The sequence below is a fragment of the Rhipicephalus sanguineus genome, chromosome 3 (assembly GCF_013339695.2).
Source record: "Rhipicephalus sanguineus isolate Rsan-2018 chromosome 3, BIME_Rsan_1.4, whole genome shotgun sequence".
NCBI lineage: Eukaryota > Metazoa > Arthropoda > Arachnida > Ixodida > Ixodidae > Rhipicephalus > Rhipicephalus sanguineus.
In genome coordinates this window covers 119,858,787-119,882,117 of record NC_051178.1, presented here as the reverse complement: position 1 = coordinate 119,882,117, position 23,331 = coordinate 119,858,787, and the positions used below count along the sequence as shown (strand labels likewise).

Here is a 23,331-nt window from a genome sequence, read left to right as displayed (position 1 = left end):
GAGTTATATGCTGGGGCGGGTTATATGCCAGAAAATATATTATTGCAATTTTTCATTTTATATTTGCTACATTTCATGTTGTGCATCTTACTGAGTGGCCGATCTGTGTTCATTAGCAATGAGTGTTTGACCCATTAGTGGCAAAAGGTGAAATGACGGAAGACGAAAAAACTATTCGGTCAATAAATATTTAGCACCAGGTCTCAGCACAGTAAGACCCCTTCCTTGTGAAATTCAATCACAGGGTCACCGACGTAGTTCTTGTGCTAAAGCGAATACTTTAAACATGCAAGGACAAAATTTCATGAAGGATGTTTTTGTCATAAGTGCTACTATAAGATGTACAAAACGGTGATTTGTCAAGCAGTCGCAGCAGCCTGGTCTTTGAACTTGCGTGCTGCCTCACGCTTGTGGCTGTATTCCATCTAGAACACGTCATGTCTAATAATGGAATTGTCCATTTTTGGTTGTATTGAATCTGCACTCCTTCTCGTATGAGTACCGTGCTTTTTTTGGCACATTGTCTTTTTACTCGAGCAGCAGTAGGCCCTAGGTGAAACTTATTTGCAGGGCTTGATTTATCTTCTAGAGTGTATTTGTTGCACATACTCGGTGCATAGAACAGTGTGCGTCAGTTCACCGACATCTTTGAGGCAGAGACGATCTATTGCATGCAAGGAATTGAATGATAGATGTTTCTTTCATGTCAGGAGATGATGGTGCTGTACTTATTAGTGCAAAATGAAGCGAAAAATTTGGTGTCCATCCAACGAGTAGCATTACTACTCTATGGCAGGAAAACTCGCATGACCATGTGATGACATCTTCACGTGACAAGGCCACGATATCATGTGATGAAATGTTAAACGTGATTGCCTCATTCCTCTCTGCTTCGATGGCAGGCCTCCCAAGCAGGGTGATGCCCTTCGAGCAACGGAGATGGGCCGGCTCATTTTGTCTCAGCTTCAGCCGCGTTCGTCGCCTCCGCTCGCGCGCTTTTACCCGCGGTAGAACATACGATGCGTGGGGGGGGGGGGGATGTTATCAATTTAGAATTTATACGGGACATGACGGCAACGGCGGAAACCCGTCGAGAGTGTTCATATAATTGCTAGCGCAATAAAAAAAAAGGTGGTTTTGATCCGACGTGGAGTCCGGGCAGGTAAGTGTGGTCGAGTGTCATTTTGTGCTCTGTATCCCATGGCAGAAAAAAATTCCACAGCATATCCACGGGGTGAATGATGATGAGTGGGGCGAAGCTCTCGTACGGCAGGATCTTGGCGGCGGCGTCGCGCAGCTTCACGCCCAGTACATCATCAACGACGTGAGATCGGGCCGGTTTATACTAAAGGGTCGATGAGAGTCATGGCGACTTGCAGCTCACTTTAATTTTACATGTACGCTGTGAATTTTTATTGTTTAATCACGCACAGGAGAAATCTCACCAGGCGCTACCTTGGAGGTAAACAATGGCTGCTAATGGGGAGCGAGAGACAGAAGAAGTCGGCTTTTAGTTAACGCGCACGCTACGAATTTTTTATTGTTCAACAACGCACAGGAGAAATCTCCCACCGGCACCACCTTGGAAGTCAAGATCTGGTACTAGCGTTAAGACTGGTTACGCACTACGACGGGGACGAACGGGTGCCGCTTTAAGGCGCTTCGCCCCTAAAAAATTTCGGGGGGGGGGGGGGGGGGGGGGCGGGGCACGGGCCCGGCTTCGTCTCTCGGTGGACACCTAAACAGTGCTGCAAGGAAAGCTAAAGTCTGGATCATGTATATAGGAGCTGGCTCCTATATACATGTGGCGCGACGAAATACGGCGGGGCGATGCCATTTAAAGCGCGCCCATACTTTAGCGCCCATGGGTCCTTTGCGCCATCACGCGGGTGATAGTCAAGCCTCTGCCACGCTGAAGCCCCTCCGAGATTTGCGTACCACCAACGGTAAATGGTGTATATAAATAGCTGGCCGTTAGTGTGCTAGAGGATGTATACGCGGTGGCCGAGCGACTAAACGCATCGCACCTCGGAGCGAGGGGCCGCAGGTTAAAATCCCCGGTCCCACTCGCACCAAAGATCTTTCATTATTTCTTTATTTGCATCTACCTCGAATATTCTCTCACGGTCAACGCTGATTTTTTCTATAACAACGAACCGCCGGCACTGAAGTTTTTACGAAACAAGCTCTTTAACGCCATCACGTTAAAAACACGTTAACAGATTTCCATTCGATCGACATGCACGATCAGACAGAGAAAAGCCAATTCTTTGCTTGACAGAGCTATAGATGGAGACCTTCTGCATTACACCCCCCTGTGGGTTTCTTGGATTCACCCAATTTCTGTGACACATACCCCTTTATAATGATAGTTTTCCGATAGGCTGCGCAAATTTCTATGGCACATACCCGTTTGTTGAACTAACCGGTGCCGTCATTTTTAGTGGACCAGCAGCGAGTAGTGGGATTAACCCAATTTCTGTGGCATATAACTGATAGGCCACACAGGATAGGTTGCATATGGCTGCCTTAGTTTTGCTAATAAAAACAGAGAAAGCATAGCTGTGTATAGTACAGCATAGCAAGTATAGATTATTTGACGGATGGGTTTCGGTGCCACCATATCAGGCTGTAACCTTGCCCTTTTATGTCTTTAACAACTAAATGAACAGTGCTGCGGTGGACGCATGCACATAAAAATGGTTGGGTTGGTGCATTCAACGTTTCCCCTACCTTATCAATTCACGTCACGATATACAAAAATATGTAAACATTTGTTTAAAGGGACCGACAACCGCTCAAAACATGAACTGAGATAACCCCACTAACAGAAGGATTGTCTATTGTACTGTCTAAAACAAACCCTGCTTTTCTCATGAAATGTGGATTTCTACTTTTATTTCTTCACTCAAAATGACTTTTGGCTCCACTGGTGGCAAAAAAGGGAACGTGCACATGTACCTATCACGTGACCTTTTACTGGTGTATGCTATTGTCTCTATATCAGTGTTGAAATACAGCACACTTTCTATTATAATCTTCTTTACCGTAAAACGTGCAGATATGGATAAGTTTGCACTGAGCTTTGCTTGACGTATGACCCGATTCTAATGAGCGGCAGCATGAACGTTGTTAGCCGAGGGCCTAGCGGCACCTGCCGACGTGTTGGAAAAGTACAAAGAGCACCTCGTGGCCTCCGAGATTACCTCCGGCGACACGTTGCCGAACTAATTGCGGAGGCCCCGAGCGCCTAGCTTGCGAGGCAGTAAAGAGATCTTACGTGAAGACTAGCGTTCGCAAAACTTATTCTACCTGCTTTTTATATTCCAAAACGGTCGAAAATGTTAATGTGAAGGTGGTTAACCACAGTTTCGCCCACTCCTGTGAAGGCAAAACCTTGGGCATAATTCGAGGAGGGCTATCGGCATTGCTATTGCTTCACAGAGTTGCTGGAGGACGTGTATGTACAGTTCAGGGGCTTTTCAGATTGAAAAATACTGCTAATAAAATAACCACACGCTTGTGGGATTAACCACTGCAGCTGCAAACACTACGAAGGGTGAGCTTTCTATGGCGGCGTAAAAAACTGGGTCGAGAAAAATCTGTCTTCAGTCCCTTTAACAGCCCAAGGTGGTGGCGCCTACACGTCTTACGTAAAATTATCTATAGTTTGCTTCCCGGTATGCCAGTCCCGTGCCACACCAGTCTCGTCGCTACTGCTACGCCATCGCCATGCTCCGGACAGGTCGGACGAGGAGATGAATGACATCGATTGGTTCTAGCCAACCACACTGCTGTCACCAGGCCTGCTGTCACTGTTTATTTTACACAACACGCTATGTACAAATTTCAATGATCGTGTCCACGAGCCAATGGAGGAGCTTGTGCGCCCAGGGCAGAAAGTCCAGATGCACATGCAGTGTGACCCTAACATGCTGATGCTGGTCACATCGGTGGACATGTATGTGCACTTGATTTCGATGTAACTCTGAAACGAAGACGCACAATTATCAATTACGTCTGGAGGCAGCCTCATCTTATGTAATTTACATCATCAAAATTGAACGCCCGAATAGAGGCAATACCGAAACTGAGCATGCCAGAAGCACAGGAAATGCCGCAACCATGTTATGTCAGACCGGAACTTCCCGTGACACATTTTGAAAAAAAGGCGCGCCGCAGAAGAATGTGATCAGGAAAAATGGCAAGTTGTCTGAAATAAGTAAGCTCTCGTTGAACGGAACCTGAAGGTTTAACAGGAGTTCCGTTTACTGAGAGATGAAGAGTGGTGCAGACAAATCCAATCATATTAGAGGCAGTAGTTTCATTTAAAGGGGTCATGAAGCACCCCTTGGGCTTGTTGAAAAGACACAACCTGCGGAAAGCTGACACGGCTATGAACTGCTCTGCAAAATATTACAGTCGTGCGCGCCGCGTAAAGGCCACAAGCGGAGCGCGAAGTTGCTGTTTCCTCAGGCGCCCTCTTTTCAAACAGAAGCCGGTTCTCACTCTCGTCGGTGGGCGGGGCGTCTGCACGTTGACGTCGCGGAGACATAGCATGCTTATTGGCCGATAGCCAGATGAGATGCGCTTCTTGCCACGGGGTGCCGCCACTTGCCCGTGCCGCGCTCCTCAGTCTGCTAACTTTACACGGTAGCCGCACTCGTGCGTGCGAATCACAGCAGGCGAGCGATCGCGTTTCATGACGCGCGCTGACGTAAGTTTTTACCCCAGTGCTATCCCTCCCTGTCTAGCTTCCAGTGCGCTCGTCGCCACGAGAAAAGAGAGAAAGCGCATGAGAGCGTGCGCCAAACCCCCGTAACTCCGCTGATTCTTGACGGATTCGAGAAATTTTTGCGGCAATCGATTCGGGAGGCAGTAAACTCCGATACTAAGGTCATTAGATCATTACTTGGAAAAGTGGTTCATGACCCCTTTAAGCAGCAGTTCCGTTTATGAAATTTCTAGTCTACTGTACATGCATGGACTTCTGTACTTTTTCTGTACTTTTTTTCTGTACTTTTTTCCGTATTTCTAGTCTACTGTACATGCATCGAGTGTGCCGTTTAGCACTTACGTTATTAACTTTTTTTTGTGACACTGTACATTCTGTGTGGCGATCTTTTCCGGCATTTAAAGAAAGCACGTGAAACATGAAATGAAACTACGTGACCATGCTCACATGTTTACCGTACTGCAGTGCTCTCAAGCAATAGTATTTGTGCAAAACCACCGTGTGCTTGGACCGTCAGCCTACCGCTTATCGGGAATGATGATGCTCCCATGCTGTGTGCAGCCATATAAAATGCCGATGCACCAAGCTGCAGCCGCTAACTTAGCCACAGTACGCATGCACAGCTGTTTCATTTGACGTATGGTTGAGAGAGCTGCAACACCATGCCGGATGAGTGCAGTCATGTGGTTTTATTTCATGTCTTCAGGTCTTTCTTGAAACGCCGGCAAAAATTGCAACATAGCATGCACGCTGGCACGCATCAGTTTTAGAATGTCCTCTTCAATTAATTTTAACACATCACAGACACAATATATTCAAAACATGGCGTTGTCTTGCCGAAGAAGTTCACTCGGGTACATGATAAAAAAGAAAGACTGATAGAAATCAGATCAATGGTTCCAGAGATATCTCTAGACTAAGCAGCCTCACCAGCCAAAAGTCATTTGGGGAAATGGGTTTCAAAAGTTTGAAACACACACCTCATTTTCTAGATAGGCCGGCTAGAATATTAATGAGTTATTCGATGTGGTTGACCCTGTACATGTATGACGTGACCAGACGGCATGTCCGTATCAATGGAAGCCAAGTTATCAAGGTTCCACTTAATCCCAGTTAAAATAACAGCCTCTTGAATACGAACACAACAACCGACAACAGTAACAAAAGAGATCTCAAGCCAGCACATTCAGTGCTAGCTCCTTTGTTCACACTAAATGGCATCAAAATGTCTTTAAAATGTGGCATATCTCAACCTTGCTACTATGATGGACGGTGCCGACTGGGGCATGATCTCGAACAAGGTTTTGGGCAGCATCAAAATCCTTCAGCTCAACCAAGAATTTGTGGCCGTTCCTTTCTCTTAGCGTCATCTGCAAAGATGAGTATATTCCGCGAGTACTTTTGCCGTCTATTTACACAATACCATAACATGCCCTAGCTGCAAACAACGTGTCAGGCATACTGTATGAAGACCGCAGGGAAGGTGATATGTCTCAATGAACAAACAAAAATAGGGCAAAAAGAAGTAGTTCATTATTACACCCAAAATACACACACAGACCACTAAGGTGATCCCATTCATTCCTACAATACATGTAAGGAACGGCATCAAAATAAACCTTTCTTGGATAGTGCAGAGGAAGAGATTGCATAAAAAAACAGCCACACACGAGAGCTAAACCTCAATTCTATAAAGAAAATTGCATAATGAACATGAACTGAGATCATAGCACACAATCTTGTTCTAAGTATTGGTAATCATAAACTGACGTACTCTTACTAGGTTTTAGTAAAGCATTTAATTATATGTGCCATACTAAACTGCCAAAATTACAGCTGTGATAGGCAATGGACCCAAAACTGGAAAGAAGCTTCTTATCTCAACAATCACAATTTGTCATCATTGTAAACATGCAATCTGCTTTTCGACCTATTCAGCAATAGGTACACAGTTATATTTATTTTTTTATATCAAGGTTATTCGTAAACTATGCAGAGAACTAGGCAGGAATAATAATTAGGGCCACATTATGTTCAATAACACACCAGCAAAAATTAGTGAATGGTGCAATAACTGGCAAATGACCGTTTCTACACGAACTAAAAACAGTTTGAGTGACAAACAAGAAAGAAAAGAGTACGCATTAATTTTTCCTTACACACTTATTTAACAGCAACCTCTTTAAAGGGACCGACAACCAATTTTCACAGTACCTGTTCTCTTTAGCACAAAGGAAAGCTTAGCGGTCAGAGTGTCCAATCATGGCATGCTAACGCGGAAAACAGCGTCAAGCATTTATAATCAAATTTTTCTATTTGCAGCAATTATGAAGCCGTATACACACAACACATACTGCAAAAAGTGGGAGATGAGGACGGGAGCGCTTCGTGTTTGTCTGCAGTGATTTGCTGCGCGTGCATGCGCTCCACACACATATCCCGTGACTCGACATGTTCCACTAGTCGCCGCGAAGGCACCGCCGCTTCTCAGCGTGCAGAATTTTTTTTTTTACCTCGTAAGCAGCATGGAATTGAGCAAGGATGGATATTAATATGCATGCTCTTATTCCGAGTGCTAATTGTGGTGCACACCATAATTAGCACCAAAAGAAAAATAGCACCAAAAGAAAAAAAGCTCCACTGCTTCCTTAGTTTTCACACTAGCGCATAGCTGCCCCAATTTTCTTGTTTGCGCAGTTCGTCAGAAGTGAAAGCATCTTCATTTAGCATTAACGTCCAAATGTCATTCGGCACCACATATTACTAGTGCTACCTTTTGTTTTACGAAAACGCTTCTCAAGAGGTGCCTGCAGCCGGCCCCAACTATAGGCAATGCAAAACGCCGAACCTGCATGTGGTAATACTGTGTGGCTCACGTTAACTAACACATATGATGCAAAGCATTCCTGGAAAGTCAATCAGTTTTGTTCACAGAAAATACAAGCGCTTTTACTAACACAAGCAGGACTCGAGACTTCACCTCTGATAGCATATTGAGCTTGTCTGAATCTTCTCTGTGTAATACAATGCAACCGACTAAAAGTAGATGTGTGCAAGTTAGCTTTTCCAATCTTGCATAGCTTCTTAAAACCAGCCCTATACACCAACCAAGTTGTAGTGTAATAATGTTGCATTTCAGTTTTCTTTTTCCCTTTTGTTGTCTGCAAGTGTAATTGGAAGACTTATAATAACTAGGCAGGAAAAAATAAGTTTTATTTGCTAGTTATTGCGAACACTTTAGGCAATATTTACTTTTGTTTTCTTCCCTTGCTTTTCTAACATTGTGATAATCTATACTCAGGTGTAACATGAACTGTACCACTTATGCTACTTGATGTTTTAAATATGCACATCGAACCTGTTTCTTGGAATTCCATATTGGAAACTGGTTGTACATACTGTTGTTAGTGTTGCTCATGGTTTAGATTTTTGTACTGATTGTACATTTTTGCATAAAACATGTACGCATGTGCAATCATATTTGCATCTGCTATGGTCAATATATACAAGACTGGCACTATTGTAAATAAATTTCTGAACTTCATAAATTGTACACGGGATTCAAAATTTCACAGGTTACGAATCTAGTAACCACTCACTCCATGTGGGGAGATCTTTTGGTGGATCTGCTCCGCCTTTCCCTCATTCCACTGATACTGCGCTTTGATGTATTCTTTCAGCTTTTTCGTCCCACCTGATGACCCAGCCTGCGTAGAAAACGAGCAATGTGCATTATTATTTACCAGGCGTCTAAAACTTCTGGAAAATACTCTCTTAAAAGACGTGTCTATGGAGTCATGAAGTGTTAATGTTGCTGCATTGGTTCAGTAGTTTCTTTGATCTTGTATATATTTTTTTTCAGCTATTATTTCATGACAAAAATATTTGCATTTGGTTAATTGCTGCATAAGAATGGCTTTCTTGATTCTCCACATTAGTCTAAGTAAAGAGAAAGTTTTCTTTTTCACAAAATTCATGCGTACTCTGAATGGCAGCATCAGCACCCTGTGCACTGATGATGCTGGAAAAGAGCTTACTGGTACACATTCTTCAAAAACTCAGTCGAGAACTTCGAAGGCTATGTATTCCAGCGAATGTGAATGTAAATTGCGACCATTTGCACATTCCTTGTGGTAGCAAATAGAAAATTTTTAGAAGACACGACCCTTGGATCCATAAACTACTGGACAAAGCAAACCAGCATCTTTCGTTACATCCCTAGATTCCCGGATGCAGTCTTTTACAGCGAAAGCTGTTATGAGGTCACAACAAGGGCGTTTTTTTGCGCCGTAGTTGTCCATAACCGCTAGTGCACGGGGAGGGGGGGGGAGGGGATAGAGAGAGAGAAAAAAATTCCAGGATGGAACGGGATCCGAACCCGGGCCCTCTGCGTTTGGAGCCCAGTATTCTACCTCAGAGCCATGCCGGTGCTTGAAACTGCTTTGCAAAAAGACCCTTTACAGGCTTCATGTCAGGAAGGATCCAAATTAACATATGTAATGTAGCGTGGTAGAAGAGTAAAATAACAAATAGGTGTCACACAATGCGAATTGCGCAATGAGTGGGTTGTTGAATGCTTCCAACCCATTACAAAGGGCTCTGCCATATTTCTTCATCATCAGCCACAGTATCAACAAAGAGCACATAATGCCTTATGTGTTTAACGGGTACCATCGTTCTCCGCAGAATGACGAAAAAAGGCATTGTGGCTACTTACCTACTTCACAAAAATGATTTATAGCATAGTGGGTTCCTCGCAAGTGCACTTCTATTGGTTGCCAAGGAAGCCCATTAGGCCCCCATGATCCATTTCCTCAGGGTCTCAATAAAGCTCTTTCCCTCTCTCTCTAACTATTTCTGACGTCAACGTATGCTATATAGCGTTGTGGGAGAGTGAAATAACGACCGGGCGTCACACAATGCGAATTACGGAACTAGTGCGCCGTTTAAAGCTTCCAACCCATTACAAAGGTCTCAGCCATAACTCTTCATCGTCGCATCAACAAAAGTGCACATAATGCCTTACAGATGGTATCTCGCTTCTTTGCAGAATGACGAATAATGGCGTAGTGGGTGCTTCGCAACTTCACAAAAATTATGATTTGTGGCATAGTGGGTATGTTGCTAGTGTACTTGTATTAGTAACCACAAGAGATTTTATAATGGGCTCTAAAAATGCCGCTCTTCCAGCTTTCACTGTGACCGTGCTGCGCTTTCCGCGCAGGCCTGGCGTTTTTTCGTATGTTCTGTTATTTTGGAAACAAGCAGCAATGCATGAGATTTCTGAAGCAGAAGACTGCGCAGAAAATACTCTTAAACTGAAATATTTATCTGTCAACAGATTTTATTCCAGAGCTGTCAGTGTTTTGTGATGTGCTCTGCCCATCGTAATTGCATTTGAGAGCAGACAGTAGGATCCATAGTAGATTTAAGTTAGGGGAGGCCATGTTAGAGTTTCCTATAGATACACTAGAGGGAACTTTGGCGCTAGTGTTTATGGGAGCTGCAGTGCATGGCACTTCAGCCAGCATGGGAATGATGGGTAGTACACTGATTTGTCTAAACTTCGTTTTTTCGGCTCCATTTGGCTCCACGTTGCCTGCACCCACTTTGTCGCAAGATGAAGTTCAGCAAAAGTCAGCAGTTCCACTTCACCACTTTAACGTTTTTAGGCTCAGTAATTCAAACCTGGTCACTAAGTTCACAACAGTCCATTCTTTTATCCGAAATTAACGCCAAAACACAGCAATAAAGAAAGCCACAAGTTCGTTTGAAGCCGTAAGTACGAAGACTAGGCAAATCCGTGTACAGCCCATCATTCCCTTGGCGACTGAACGATTCGCCAAGGGAATGATTTCCCTCTAGGTAATTGCAGGAAACTCTATGGTGTGAGAGGACCTGGGCTTAGTGCAAGCATCTTGCACTAAGTGCGACTGAGTAAAACGAGGTGCCACGAAATATTAAAGAATACTTTATCTATTCATTTATGTCTGGAGGCAACCTCATCCTATGTAATTTACATCATCGAAATCGAAGACCCAAGGAGAGGCAATAAATAAACAGAGCACGCCGGAAGCACAGGAAATGCCCCGACCGTGTTATGTCAGACCAGAACTTCCCGTTACAGATTTAGAAAAAAGGTGCGCCGCAGAAGAATGTGGTCAGGAAAATTGTCTGAAATACATGCATGGACTTCTTATTCATTGAGTGTGCTGTTTCGCACTTATTAACATTTTTGTGACATCGTACATTCTGTGTGGCGACCTTCTCTGGCATTTAGAGAAACCCTGCGAAACATGAAATGCAACCACGTGACCGTGCTCACATGCTTATCATACTGCAGTGCTCTCAACCAATATTTGTGCAAAACCACTGTGTGCTCGACCGTCAACCTACCACTTATCGGGAACGATGATCCTTCCTTGCTGTGTGTGGCCATAAAAACTGTGACATGCCGTGAAGCCAATGCATAAAGCCGCAGCCGCTCACTTAGCCGCAGTACGCGTGCACAGCTGTTTCGTTTGAAGTATGGTTGAGAGAGCTGCAATACCGTGCCGGATGAGTGCAGTCATATGGTTTTATTTCATGTCTTCAGGTCTTTCTTGAAACGCTGGCAAAAATCGCAACGTAGCATGCATGTTGGCACAAAAGAATTGGATCAGTTTCAGAATGTCCTCTTCGATTAATTTTAACACATCACAGACACAATATATTGAAAACATGGCGTTTTCTTGCCCAAGAAGTTCATTCGGGTACACGATAAAAAAGAAAGACTGATAGAAATCAGATCAATGGCTTGAATACGAACACAAGAACCAACAACAGTAACAAAAGAAATCTCAAACCAGCACATTCAGTGCTAGCTCCTTTGTTCACACTAAATGGCATCAAAATGTCTTTAAAATGTGGCATATCTCACCTTTGTTACTTTGTTTAATAGTGCCGGTTGGCACATGACCCTGCACCAAATTCCCCGCTGCCCCGGCGTTCTTGATCTCCACATTAAACCTGTGGCCGGCAGCGTCGCGCACTATCATCTGCAAAGATGAGTATTCTGTGAGTACTTTTGGCGTCTATTTACACGATACCATAACGTGCCCTCGCTGCAAACAACCTGTCAGGCATACTGTATGAACACTACAGGGAAGGTGATATGTCTCAATGAACAAACAAAAATAGGGTAAAAAGAAGTACTAGTTCATTATTACACCCAAAATATACACACAGACCACTAAGATGATCCCCATTCCTACAATACATGTAAGGAACGGCATCAAAACAGATTTTTCTTGGATAGTGCACAGGAAGAGATTGCATAAAAAAAAAAACAGCCACACACGAGAGCTAAACCTCTAGACTATAAAGAAAATTGTGTAATAAACATGAACTGAGATCATGGTACACAATCTTTTAAGTACTGGTCATCATGAACTTACGTACTCTTACTAGGTTTTAGTAAAGTATTTATTATATGTGCCATACTAAACTGCCAAAATTCCAGCTGTGATAGGCAATGGACCCAAAACTGGAAAGAAGCTTCTTATCTCAACAATCACAATTTGTCATCATTGTAAACATGCAACCAGCTCTTCGACCTATTCAGCAATAGGTACACTGTTATCTTTATTTTTTTATATCAAGGTTATTCGTAAACTATGCAGAGAACTAGGCAGAAATAATAATTAGGGCCACATTATGTTCAATAACACACCAGCAAAAATTAGTGAATGGTGCAATAACTGGCAAATGAACGTTTCTACACGAACTAAACAGTTTGAGTGACAAAAAAGAAAGGAAGGATTATCCATCCCTTTTTCCTTACACACTTATTTAACAGCAACCTTTTTAAAGGGACCGACAATCAATGTTTACAGTACCTGTTCTCTTTAGCACAAAGGAAAGCTTAGCGGTCAGAGTGTCCAATCATGGATGCTAACGCGGAAAACGGTGTCAAACATTTAAACATTTATAATCAAATTTTTCGATTTGCGGCGATTATGAAGTCGTAAACACACAACACATGCTGCAAAAAGTGGGAGATGAGGACGGGAGCGCTTCGTGTTTGTCTGCAGTGATTTGCTGCGCGTGCGTGCACTCCACACACATATCCCGTGACTCGACATGTTCCACTAGTCGCTGTGAAGGCACTGCCACTTCTCAGCGTGCAGCATTTTTTTTTTTTACCTCGTAAGCAGCACAGAATTGAGCAAGGATGGATATTAATATGCATGCTCTTATTCCGAGTGCTAATTATGGTGCGTACCATAATTAGCACCAAAAGAAAAATAGCACCAAAAGAAAAAAGCTCCACTGCTTCCTTAGTTTTCACACTAGCGCATAGCTGCCCCAATTTTCTTGTTTGCGCAGTTCGTCAGAAGTGAAAGCATCTTCATTTAGCATTAACGTCCGAATGTCAACGGCACCACATATTACCAGTGCTACCTTTTGTTTTACGAAAATGCTTCTCAAGAGGTGCCTGCGGCCGGCCCCAACTATAGGCAATGCAAAACTCCGAACCTGCATGTGCTAATGCTGTGTCGCTCACGTTAACTAAAACTAACACATATGATGCAAAGCATTCCTGGAAAGTCAATCAGTTTTGTTCACAGAAAATACCAGCGCAGTGCTTCACCTACTCTTTTACTAACACAAGCAGGACTTGACACCACTTTACCTCTGCTAACATATTGAGCTTGTCTGAAACTTCTCTGCGTAATACAATGCAACCGACTAAAAGTAGATGTGTGCAAGTTAGCTTTTCCAATCTTGCATAGCTTCTTAAAACCAGCCCTATACACCAACCAAGTTGTAGTGTAATAATGTTGCATTTCAGTTTTCTTTTTCCCTTTTGTTGTCTGCGAGTGTAATTGGAAGACTTAATAACTAGGCAGGAAAAAATAAGTTTTATTTGCTAGTTATTGCGAACACTTTAGGCAATATTTACTTTTGTTTTCTTCCCTTGCTTTTCTAACATTGTGATAATCTATACTCAGGTGTAACATGAACTGTACTACTTATGCTACTTGATGTTTTAAATATGCACATTGAACCTGTTTCTTGGAATTCCATATTGGAAACTAGTTGTACATACTGTTGTCAGTGTTGTTCATGGTTTAGATTTTTGTACCGATTGTACATTTTTGCATAAAACATGAACGCGTGTGCAATCGTATTTGGATCTGCTATGGTCAATATATACAAGACTGGCACTATTGTAAATAAATTTCTGAACTTCATAAATTATAGACAGGATTCAAAATTTCACATGTTACGAATCTAGTAACCACTCACTCCATGAGGGGCGATTTTTTGGTGGAGTTGCTCCGCCTTTCCTTCGTTCCATTGATAATTCGCTTTGATGTATTCCTTTAGCTTCTTTGTCCCGCCCGACGACCCAGCCTGCGTAGAAAACGAGCAATGTGCATTATTATTTACCAGGCGTCTAAAACTTCTGGAAAATACTCTCTTAAAAGACGTGTCTATGGAGTCATCAAGTGTTAATGTTGCTGCATTGGTTCAGTAGTTTCTTTGATCTTGTATATTTTTTTTTTGCAGCTATTATTTCATGACAAAAATATTTGCATTTGGTTAATTGCTGCATAAGAATGGTTTTCTTGATTCTCCACATTAGTCTAAGCTAAAGAGAAAGTTTTCTTTTTCACAAAATTCATGCGCAATCTGAATGGCAGCATCAGCACCCTGTGCACTGATGATGCTGGAAAAGAGCTCACTGGTACACATTCTTCAAAAACTCAGTCGAGAACTTCGAAGGCGATGTATTCTAGCGAATGTGAATGTAAATTGCGACCATTTGCCCATTCCTTGTGGTAGCAAATAGTAAATTTTTAAAAGACACGACTCTTGGATCCATAGGCTACTATACAAAGCGAACCAGCATCTTTCGTTACATCCCTAGATTCCCGGATGCAGTCTTTTACAGCGAAAGCTGTTATGAGATCACAACAAGGGCCGTTTTTGGCGCCGTAGTTGTCCGCTGCCGCCGGTGTCCGTAACCGCTATCGCACGGGGGGGGGGGGGGGGGGAGAAAAAAATTCCAGGATGGAACGGGGTTCGAACCCGGGCCCTCTGCGTTGGAGCCCAGTGTTCTACCTCAGTGCCATGCCGGTGCTTGAAACTGCTTTGCAAACAGACCCTTTACAGGCTTCATGTCAGGAAGGATCCAAATTAACATATGTAATGTAGCGTGGTAGAAGAGTAAAATAACAAATAGGTGTCACACAATGCGAATTGCACAATAGGTGGGTTGTTGAATGCTTCCAACCCATTACAAAGGGCTCTGCCATATTTCTTCATCGTCATCAGCCACAGTATCAACAGAGTGCTCATAATGCCTTATGTGTTTAACGGATACCATGGTTCTCCGCAGAATGACGAAAAAATGGCATGGTGGCTGCTTCCCTACTTCACAAAAAATATGATGATTTATAGCGTAGTGGGTTCCTCGGAAGTGCACTTCTATTGGTTGCCAAGGGAGCCCATTAGGCCCCCATGATCCATTTCCTCAGGGTCTCAATAAAGCTCTTTCCCTCTCTCTCTATTTCTGACGTCAACGTATGCTATATAGCGTTGTGGGAGAGTGAAATAACGACCGGGTGTCACACCATGCGAATTACGGATCTAGCGCGCCGTTTAAAGTTTCCAACCTATTACAAAGGGCTCAGCCGTAATTCTTCATTGTCGCATCAACAAAGTGCACATAATGCCTTACAGATGGTATCTCGCTTCTCTGCAGAATGACGAATAATAGCGTAGTGGGTGCTTCGCAACTTCACAAAAATTATGATTTGTGGCATAGTGGGTATGTTGCTAGTGTACTTGTATTAGTAACCACAAGAGATTTTATAATGGGCTCTAGAAATGCCGCTCTTCCAGCTTTCGCTGTGACTGTGCTGCGCTTTCCACGCAGGCCTGGCATTTTTCGTATGTTCTGTTATTTTGGAAACAAGCAGCAATGCATGAGATTTCTGAAGCAGAAGACCGCGCAGAAAATACTCTTAAACTGAAATATTTATCTGTCAACAGATTTTATTCCAGAGCTGTCAGTGTTTTGTGATGTGCTCTGCCTATCGTAATTGCATTTGAGAGCAGACAGTAGGATCCGCAGTAGATTAAGTTAGGGGAGGCCATGTTAGAGTTTCCTATAGATACACTAGAGGGAACTTGGGCGCCAAGGTCTATGGGAGCTGCAATGCATGACACTTCAGCCAGCATGGGATTCATGGGTAGGACACGGATTTGTATAAACTTCGTTCTTTCGGCTCCATTTGGCTCCACGTCGCCTGCACCCACTTTGTCGCAAGACGAAGTTCAGCAAAAGTCAGCAGTTCCACTTCACCACTTTTAACCTTTTTAGGCTCACCAATTCAAATCTGGTCACGAAGTTCACAACAGTCCATTCTTTTATCCGAAATAAACGCCAAAACACAGCAATAAACAAAGCCACAAGTGCATTCGAAGCCGTAAGTACGAAGATTAGGCAAATCCGTGTACTACCCATCATTCCCATGGTGGCTGAACGATCACAGTGCCAGAGTTCCCTCTAGGTAATTGTAGGAAACTCTATGGTGTGAGAGGACCTGGGCTTAGTGCAAGCATCTTGCACTAAGTGCGACTGAGTAAAACGAGGTGCCACGAAATATTAAGGAATACTTTGTAGCTGCAGCATATGGTTTCAGGGTGTCTACTTCGGAAGAAACCACATTTTGCCGGCTCATGTGCCGCTGTATGGTGAACCCACCTAGAGAAAAGAAACTCAGAATTGTGGCGCATACAAACCGTGGCAGTGAACCTCAATTGGTCCGCGGGAACACTGCCGACCATATATGTCCATGACCTTCAAATGCCGCGACAGAAAGACTTAGACCACCGCAGAAAGAGCAACGGTAAAATGGACCACATGCAACCGCTTGACAATGCTGTTGCTAATATCTCTCAGGAATAGTCATGCCTGAAGCAAACGCTGGACTGCCTTTAAAATCACGAGTTTTTTTTGAAAAACAAACAATGTACTTAGAGCTCATCTTTTACTACGCACTGATTACCCAGCTAGATATTTCTGTCGAAGGTGTGTACCCTTAAAAAGACCCTAGAATGGTTTTGACGAAATTGTACAATTGCAGTGAGCTGGTAGCACAGGTTTTCGATCATGAGCAGACAAATTCAAACATCATGCGTAAAGTGTGTAAATTATTACAAGGCACTGAATGAGTGCATCGCTACAGATCGCTGTAGTGCTGCCAATAGTCTCTAGTCTAGACCACGGAAAGTTGCATTGGTGATTGTAACGAAAAACAGCGCAAGAAGACGGGGACGGAAATGGTCGCACACACACACGAGCGTTGACTCACAAGTGATTTGCACCGGTGAGCAATCTGACATGGGCGATTTATCCGATACACTGACGTGGAGGGTAATTCTGCCAACTCTATTGTGAACAAATGTTCATAATGGATTAACACCTAACAAATTGTATGTAATGAATACGCAAACGAAGTATGCAATCACTGCTACACTTACTTTGCTGGTGGTTGCCATGCTCCTTGTCTGAAACGAAACAAGATCACATGAGAAATTGGGGCATGGAATTGCTAATCAAGCACATATTCCGTCATATCTCATAGTCCTGCATAACTGTACACTAAATAATCAGAGCAGAGAAACTACCTTGACTGAAGAATAAAAACAAGGCTAGTGGACTGCATTAGCACGAAGTGGGATAGCAATGCAAGTACTATCATCATCAGGCAAATAGCATGAGGGAGAGCTTTCTTTGAGTGGTTTTGAGCAGAAAGTCTATTGTGCTTTTGTGGCTCAGAATCAGGAGGCGATTTGCACAGCGCTGCGACTAAGCTTTTCATGCAATTAGCAATTCAATTCGTGCTATTAGCGTGCAATTCATGGTGGCGATGTCACATCTAGTGTCAACTTGGGAGTCTATCATAAAACAGTTCACACACACAAATACAAAAGAGGAAGTAAGAAGAAAGAAGGAAGTTCTTGCTTTCTTCTTTTGTATTTGTGTGTGTGCGCGCTGTTTTATGATGAAGTTCGACGAACTCGCCCAAATAGCTACTTTTGTGAACTTGGGAGTTCCGTAGACGTGCCAACAGCAAGCATGGCAAACAGAGCTCAGAAAAAACAAGGACTCCTCGCTGAAAGATATTGGCCCATCTCGTGAGCTTGTGGGGCAAAAAAAGAAAAAAGTGGAGACGCTGACAGACTAGAACGATGCTAACTTGGCATGACTTGCTGCAGTATCAGCACGAAAGCTTCTGCAAATACATGTAGCGACCAGATCTTTCATGTAATCTAATGAGCCGAGGACGGCAGGTGAAGTGACAAAATCAGGAATTTCGCAGGCATAAAACGGGATTCAAATGGAAGCAGCTCGCGGATTGGGCAAATTGGAGATCATGGGCGAGGCCTTAGCCCTGCAGTGGGCATAAAATAGGCAAATGATGAAAGAATGCGGGTGTTTTTATGTGTTGAAACCACAAGATTATGGGGTGCACCGACGGGAAATGCGGATCGCTTTCGACCACCTGGAACTGTGTAATGCGTGCACAAACCCAAGTACCCGGGCGCTTTTTGTATTTTGCCCCAGTCGTCGAAACAGAGCCACTGCGGCCGAGCACCAGAGCTGCGTCCTCGAGCTGGAGAAGCGCGACACCTTATCGGCTGAGGTGCCACGGCAGGCGCGGTGTCACGGTGCGTGCAGGAGGTGGTATACTGCCGTGCATTATATAACAGTGCTAAATTCATGCTGGAAAACTCGCAAGGCGCCAGATACTTAAGTGGAAATCTAGCCGGAAAGGGTCAGCCATGTTCGAACCACACATCTTGTGTCATGAGCCATGGAGTTTCTCACAATAACACCTAGAGGGAAATCTGGTGCCACCGTCTATGCAAATTTCTTAAGGGGTGCCGTTGCGGCGATGAGAATGATGGTATATGTGTCTGTGAGGCTTGTGTTGGCTGGTGTTGAGCGAGGCTTCGGTTAAAAAGCAGATACGACTGCACAAATAAAGCTTCCTTGGAACAAAACTTTTATAAATGGATCTTATTCACGCGTATTATATTCTAGAATAAAAGTCCACCCAACTGTACGGCATAACCAAACAATGAAAGAAAGAGACAGACGACAAGCAGTCGCAGAGCGAACACTGGCCTTGTCTGCCTGCCAAGTTTAGCGGCCGTTTAGTTACTTTTTACGCTTCGTAAAATTGTGCATCAACGCTCAAGTTTCCAAAGTTAAATAACCAAAGTTAAATAAAACTCGTTTCTGTGCAATGATCAAAAATAAATAGCTTACAATGCATTTTTTTCCGTATGAAATCAACCGTTTTGATGCAAGGAATGCGTTGAAAACAGACGTGTCTTCGAGGTGTCCGGGCTCTTCGTGAATGATGCCAATCTGAGCCAAGTCCGAATCTCAAGTATCCCAGCATTCCCATGCATACAACAGCTCGCAGCACCACTTTTCCCTCTAATAAGAGTGAGAAACTGTGACACAAGCCATCACTATCAGTTTTCCTTTCATGCTATCACTTTTATGGTAAGATGCACTCATCTTCGCATAAAAAATTAAAACAATTAGTCCTAAGGTGAACACCACAGCAGAAAGTTCACTTCTTTTTTGTCTTTGAACTTTTGGCATGCAGCATGCTCCCTCCCACCAATGACGAAAATATCTTACTGATGGGATTGTCTATCGCTTGGACCAGAATGTGCCCCAGCGCCGGAACGGTGTGCTCAAAAAAGTTGTCGAAGTTTCCCTGATTCGTGATCTCGGCCATGATGTTTTCTGCATTAAACCACTGGAAACCCAGCTGCAAAAGAAGGCTTTCTTTTAGCATACGAAGTTTTACGACATAAGCTAATATGCGTAATAATAAGCATATTTATTGCACGCAAGGCAATTAACTTTATGTTCAAGGGACAATAGGAATTTGGGGATGCCCTATTGCCGAAGGAAATTAGAGGACCGTGGCAATTAAGTGTTGTTGAAGGTAGCACATGCGCTGGTGGCTTGATAAAATGCAATATTTCTTTAAAGGGGCTCTACAACACTTTTTTCGCACGGTCAGAAAATGCTGCTGATAGGAAGGAGCGAATTTGCAATTACAACAAATGAGAATACTTACTCCCGTCATTGCGCCCATCTGGTGAAGAAACGCGTGTATCCCTCCATCCCATGCGATGGCAACGGGGATGAACGTGGCGAAAATGACGATTTCGGCCATCCCTGAAAATAATGACAAACAGGAACAACATCAAGCAGCAGCACAACAATAGCTCGGAAACATTGTAAGGCCAGTGAATTCTGCCAAGTTGCTCAGGAATATTTTGGCATTTCTTTTGCCAAGGCCGAAAACGGCCAAAATGAAATAGTGAAAATGTTAAGTTAAATGTTATGCAGCCTTAAAGCCATTTTCCACTAGCTTGTTTTCGCAAGGCCTTGTTCGTGTTGCTGAACGACGGCGGAGGCTGCAGTAACCGCAGTAACTTCGATTTTGGCACGCTTCTGGCCTCTTGAGCTTTGCTCCAGATGCTGTCGTGCGGGCGAACAAGAAACTAGAAGAGCCAGGGTAGGAGCCAGTTTGTTGCGCTTAGTTGACATTTGCGACGTGCTGCTAGAACACCAATAAATATGGCTGATTGGGCGTGTTGGTGATTCATGGTACTTTGAAATGCGAGCGCGCGAGAGGGATTTTTCGGTCGGGACCCGTCGAAATAGCTCCGGGTCGGTCGAGCGAGCCGTCAAAATTGCGCCTACGGGTTTGCCTTGCTTATGGTCGCTGTTGCATATTCTGAAACTGAAAAATGACCTTGAATAACAAAACACTCGTACTATTCGCTGCCGTTCATGAAAATATCATAGCGCACAAATTTTCACATGGCGCTCGAAAAATTATTCAGTCTCTGCCACAAAGAACGGTTAGCAAGCATGAGCACGAGACCCAAACGCTGTTTGGGCTTCGCGTTGGGGCTTTGGGGACACTAATTTGAATTTAGCGGGAGCGTCAAAGCCAGCTCCAAAATGTTTGCGTCAAACACGCATGGCAGCACCAACTGAAGTGACGGCTCTCAGCGTGCACTAAATTGGGCTCGAAACGTAGTAACGCCAGAAGTTCGCAAGTTAGCAGAGTCACTGCAGCTACCACCTTCTGTCGACTAACGTGTGTAATGGAGAGTGGCTCATTATAGACGCCGTTGATCTCGAGTGCGATAGTCGACTTCTCGACTCGTAGGCGCAACAGGGAAGTGCTTCGGCTAGACAAGAACAACGCCTCTTTTCTTTCTTTTTTTTTTTCTTAAGGAAAGGTCGCCTTGGTCAGGACCACGGTGTAAGATATATACTTATTAGGTGAGGACACTCGCGAGACGCGATCGACCAGATAAAGTAACAAAGCCGAGAGCCCGTCAGACCGCTGACGGCAGCGGATACCTACCGGCGGGATGATGCAACTTCAACACAAAAACGTGTTCCCGTAGCAACTGGCGCTACGCGGGAAATCATTCAGAAGCGCTCCTCGAAACGCGTTCGTGCTGCCTTGGCACAGCCTAAAGGCAGCGCGTTCGAAACTCGTTGAAGGCGGTGGCAAGTCAAGTTCAAGTGAAGGAGCGTTTCTGAATACGGGGGTTAATTTCGTAGTCAGCGAACGCGTCTACGGGATGCCAGCAAGTCAAGTAGGAAACACATACCGCGTTTTTCACGAGCGAAAAACAAGACATGCAGCCGGCGAACGCGCTCTGCATGCAAGCCGAGAAGTGTCCACACCTAAACAGTATATATCTTACACCGTAGTCAGGACGCAATCGGCAAGCGTAAAACCCTATTCGAAAACTCCTTGCTCCTGCGTGCCCCTACGCTAACACCCGCAAAGCTCTTTGGGGCTCCAAATTTTTGGAGCCTCTATTAGAAAACGGCGTTTGCGAAGAGAGCGAACGGAGCTATTCGCTGCAATCGCCGCATGCGAAACGGCCGTTATGCGGCCTCGCTCTAAAATTCAGAGCTGTAAACGCAACCTTTGAATCTCATTATCGTTTAGAAAAACCGTACCTTGGTCTCGTCCTACCAGGCGCTGACAAGGCGGTCGCGGTAGAAGCCGGTCGCGTTGACCTGACGTGACTGACTGAGCACCGCAAGCGAATGCTAGGCCCTAAAGCAGCACCAGCTCTGAACGCGCGTTTGTCCTCCGCTGATTGGATGTAGTGGCTGGAGCTACGCGCGTTTGTCGTTGATTGGTTGGTTCGTTGGTTGTTTGTTTGTTTGTTTGTTTGTTTGTTCCTTTTTGTTGGCTCGTACCCACTCCTCAGTAATCTGGCGCAACTACGGCGTCCCTCATACCGCCGTATTCAGAAACGCTGCTCGACTTGAACTTGAGTCTACTTAAGTTCCCACCACCTTGGGCAGCGCGTTCGAAACGCGTTTGCGCTGCCTTGGCACAGCCTAAAGGCAGCGCGTTCGAAACGCGTTGAAGGCAGTGGCAAGTCAAGTTCAAGTGAAGGAGCGTTTCTGAATACGGGGGATAGTCATATCGTGGTTTTGGGCATGGAGTTAATATACTGACTCAGTATATTAACTCTATGGTTTTGGGACTTTAAAACAGCAACAATTATATAACCCACCGCGAGGGATCGGCCATGAAACGGACGGTACCTTATTTTAGAGATAAAATTGTTTTACAATTTAAATATGTTTAGAAATGTATAGTTTACAAGGTAACTCACTGGTATGACCACGGGGGAAATATAATGACACAAAAAGTGAAATTAGATCAACTTAACATTCAATTCGTTTTGTCTAATGTAGGAAACCGCATACAGCATCGCGAACGTTCCTGTGGCTAAAGCCCATTCCGGCAGCACCAAAGGAAAGAACCACCGGAAGTGATAGATTTAAGCCCATCTTTGGAGGGGTTCATCTAGAAATCTTTTTCTTTGATTTGTGAACAATATGCATATTGAAAAGAAATGAAGCACTCTCGTTGCAATAGAAGCGTAAAGGTGACTGCACCAGCCCAGACCTGTGTAGGTAAAAGTTCAGTAGGGGAACTTCGGCATCGTAGCGTGGTAATTTATATTTCTGCCCTTCTAGTGGAGCACCATCAATTTTTCCAAGGATAATTAAGATGGAGAAACTCGAATATTGACAAAGGAGAATTAGCAAAGTTATCTGACCTGGGAAACTTTTCAAATTGCGCCAGAGACAAACACCAACGTCGGCAATATAGAAATTATGGGACCATCATGTGGTGCTACTGCAAGGGCATCCGCATATTCATATAGGGTTAAACCTTTGTCACCTGGTACCTGCACCAAGCGAATAAAACGCAAATGTCTTGGGACAAGAGAATAAAATACTTCTAAGGCATTTGACAAATTAGAAATCAGGACACAGAGCCTCAGCGACGCGAACTGCACAGGTGACGCGGCCGTCCACGAAACGCGCCCAAAGGAGCCAGCTGCGTCCAGAGATGGCGTCTGTTACCGCTGCAACGGTATAGCAACGGTGAGCACAGTTCTAGAACTTGGAAATTTCGTTATGAAGCTTGTCGCTATTGCAAGAAAAG

General features: G+C 44.1%; 1 protein-coding gene across 2 annotated transcripts in view; it reads right to left on the bottom strand.

Moving 5' to 3' along the window:
- The window catches only part of LOC119387015 (cuticle protein 65), a 567,739-nt gene that overhangs the window by 312,449 nt on the left and 231,959 nt on the right, over positions 1 to 23,331 (bottom strand). The gene's annotated exons all lie outside the window — the stretch shown is intronic.